Genomic DNA, 4106 nt, shown 5'->3' with positions numbered 1-4106 from the left:
TCCGATGGCCTTAGAACTCCGGCAGCGGCGCTGTCAGACTCCGATGGTGTTTCAGGGCAGCTCTGGTGGCAGAAAGGATTTTCCGGCGACCATACACAGCAGACCCCCAACCATAGCAGCAACTAGGAGACCGGCGGCCATGGCGGCAAACTCTGACAGCACGGCAGCAAGGGCGGTGGAACCACCCACGGCGACGGGGATACCCTTAACCACAACCGTGGCAGCAGCGGCGATGGAAGGGCAGCGTTTCTTCCTCGCGACTCATCCCTTTCCCTCTTCTCTGTTCGCAGCTTCAACGGCGGCGGCAAGGGACGGGTTCGACGGCGGCAACGAGACGGGCTGGTCGGCGACGAGGAGGACGGCGGCCCTACGCTCGGCGATGGTGGCAAGCGGCGATGGCTTCCCCACAGTGACTCCCTTTCGCGCATCTCCTCTCTTCCTGTGCGCGAGCTCAGCGGCGGTGAGACAGAGAGGCGCGGCGCTCTTCCCCCTTCTCGGTCAGACGACGACATGGTGGTGGTGCAACCCAGTACATCGGCGCGACTTGTTCCCCTTCCCTTCCCCTTCTCCGCGACCAACAGTGCTTCGTGGGTGTGTGTGTTGTGTTTTCTGATTTCCCCGTTCCTGATTCCCGTTCTTCTTTTCCCTCTGGTTTAAAGAACCATGCGTGTGTGCTTAGTTAGGGTAGGGCTGCGCAGCAAAGACAGTAAAGAAGAGGGTTTGAGGCTACGCAGCATGAAGAGAGAATAGAGGGAAGGGTATGCCAAATTAGGGTAAGGGGCAATATAGTAATTTTGCATAAAATTGGGGATACTATAGTAATTGAAACCCAAATTAGATCCAACACTAATTGTATATAGAAAATACAATTTGCTCATCAATTTTTACAAATTATTTTCAATAAAATGCTCAAGTCAAATAATTAGAAATAATATACTTAATTTTTTTATTTTCCAAAATAGCAGTATTAATATTTAAAATATTACTTATCCAATCCAAATCATATAAAAATCCTTATTATTTTATAACTATCAACTTTATAATTCAAATATAGAAAATAATCCAATAATTGTAAAATTGTATAATAATCATAACTCGTCTCAAATTCAATAAATCAAAACTTGCTTTAATTTTCTTTAATAAAAATGATTTCCGAAATCAAGGCCATAGATAACTATATGATTTGAGACTTGATCATAATAAGACTTTTCAAAGATTCTGGGTCTTACATTCTACCCACCTTATAAAAATTATCGCCCTCGAAAATTGATACAAAACGAAAGAAAATTCATAACAGTTCACCCTTGAACACATTTGAGGAAGAAGCAAAAATATCTCAAAATATCAACATATATACGGTTTTCAAATACTCTGATTGCCATAAGCATAAGGATGTAAAGGTAAGAGTGTGCTTGCAAAGCAAACGTTACAAGATAGGCTCAATGCAAAAGATGACATGATTCAAACATGCGATAGTAAAGCAAGGCATCGAAGGCCATAAAACATTATGGGGTTAAAACGACGTGCTCAACATTTGCACACTAATCTCATATCAACCTCAAAGCTTCAACTTCCCAACTCCATCAAGCACTTTACAATCCCCATATCCGGTCAAAAGCCTAACGACCTGCAAACCCGTTCGCAAGGAACAAAACACCCACAACTCTTAACGTTGCACACCTACCACTTCAACTCTCGTATGCACACATCACGTCTTAAAGAACTAACGCATCGCGTTACTATATCTACAGATTGCACGTGATATCAAAACAATTCTCGAGCCTACTCAGAAGGATACAAGATCTTAGAAAGGAGAGACACATGTCAAGGACAATACTCATAGATTTGAAAGAATATATCCAATTCCAGATAAACAAGGATGCTCAAGCAAAGAAGTTTACTAGAAATAAATTAATTGACAACTTTAGAGATAACCCTTGGATCAAAGGAATTCAATAGGATCAATAAGCAGAAAATCAGCGCATTAGTTTGAAACAATTTCACACTGAGTCGAAGAAGTATGAGGTTTACAGAAAAGAATATCTCAGACCCAAGACAAAGCTCACGGAACTCATGAGCATAATTAAAAGTACTTCCGAATACATTGTTCATAAAGAAATTCGAAAACTTGCGAAAAACCACTTCGCAGTCTAGCAGAAAAGTTGAGCAACAAACATTCTTCAAGAGAGTAGCAAAAGCATAAACGTGACTTTACTTCAATACAATTTCATGTTGAAGCAGATTATGTAAGGTTCTAAAAACAAAATGTTCACTAGTTTGGCTAAAAGCTAAAATGTTTCCTCAAATATTTTAGAAAGATAGTTAGGTGCACAACCTAACCAAAAGCAATTCATAAAACTCAGGAGAGAATTCAAATGCTTGTTCAAAAATTCTCAAAGTTCATATTCAAATAAGCGTGTATAACATTCATAGCAAGGGCGAAAGAGGAAGTTAAACTCTTTTTAGAAAAGGAACTCCGAGATAAAAATTTGCTTACAATTTGGTAAAGGAAATAAGTGGTGCATTAGAACAAACCAATTTTCACTAAACAAGGGAGCTTTCCAAAACCTCATTTAAAATAGCGCATGCCAACTTTAAGAATAATTTTTTCAAAATCGAATAATGGTTTCACCCTCAATCAAGCAACAGAAAATAATTTCCGTTTAAAACTTCTTACAAGAGAATTCGAAACTTCTTTAAAATGTTCGAAACAAGACTCCAAAAGTGTTCTTGAAATCACCACCTCAGAAGAACATTCAAGAAGTTTAAGATGTACTAAAAAGAAGTCAAGCCATGCAAGAAAGGATCTTAAACCAAGATAGCTCAAACAAGATCCACTAGGCATGAGACATAAAATAAGCTTTCAATTGATTCAAAAGAATACAAAAGTCATAGAAAAAGACAACTCAACCATTAGTAATTTTTCAGGGATAAATCTTTGACTAAAAACTCTTGTAGAGAAAATGAGAGAATAAACAATGCACTAATATGAAATGAATCAAACTGACTCACATACGGATGAGATTCACAAGAGAGGACAAACCAAGATCAATGGTAATTTCACAAGATGTAAAAGATTATTTAAAAATAGAATCATGTATGACATTCATAGAGGTGAAAAGCTTAAGAAGGAGCGAGTCTGATCATAGGAAGAAAGCTATGAGTCCAACATTTTCAAAAGAACAACAATAGCATAAACCATGTAGTATGCTAAATCAAACTCAAATCAAAATGAATTAAGTAAAGTTTATCAAATGAAACTCAACCGGGATAAAAGTGAAAAATTCCCTTTCTTTCCAGAATTTTGAAAAATACCCCAAATACATAATCAAATGAAGATGTGCATTGGAACTATAGTAAAATTACTAGAAAGTTAAATTGTATTTGAAGTAAATGCGGTTCCGCAAACCAGTAAAAGTACATGTGAGGTATTAGAAATAAATAGTTGTTAAACTGTATAGGAAATCTTCAAAGTTCCACGTATAGATAAGTGTATATCTAGTCAACAGCAATTTTTATAAAAATCTCAAAATTAGCTGTAATCACTGCCAAATAAGAGGAAAACTGAATCAACAAGTTCTCTAAGAATGAACTCGAAACCCGGAGTTAAAAGTCACAGCACATTAAGACAAGTTCAAGGCTACATCAAGGAACACATGAATCAAGAAGAACTCAAACAGAGGAAGATAGATGCAACAAGGATTCCAAACAAGCATATGCAATTAAGATCAAACAAGAATGCATATGAATAGAGGAATAAAGTTGAAAAATCAAACTACTTTTCAAAAGGATTAACAACCAAGAACTTCAAGTTAGGATACGAAAGAACAGGTCGACTCGAACAGAATTCAAGACACACAACTGAATAGCCTCGAGAAATAGTTTCTAGCGTTCCCAAAACCCGCGATTCGCTTTACTCAAAACTCGTATATCATCTATGATAACCCATTAGTGCTCTCATATACATAATTCACTAGTATTAAGCCGGCCAAACTTAATATCAGGAATTATGCAATGCAAGACTAACAGCGTTAATCAATAGAACGTCATGTGCATAAAGCTCTAATTCTCGTCATTCGACAAGACCTAATACATGACAAACGCTC

Source organism: Arachis hypogaea, chromosome 11 (genome assembly GCF_003086295.3).
Source record: "Arachis hypogaea cultivar Tifrunner chromosome 11, arahy.Tifrunner.gnm2.J5K5, whole genome shotgun sequence".
NCBI classification, from domain to species: Eukaryota; Viridiplantae; Streptophyta; class Magnoliopsida; order Fabales; family Fabaceae; genus Arachis; species Arachis hypogaea.
The sequence above is the reverse complement of the archived record's forward strand: the minus strand, read 5'-3'. Positions refer to the sequence as shown.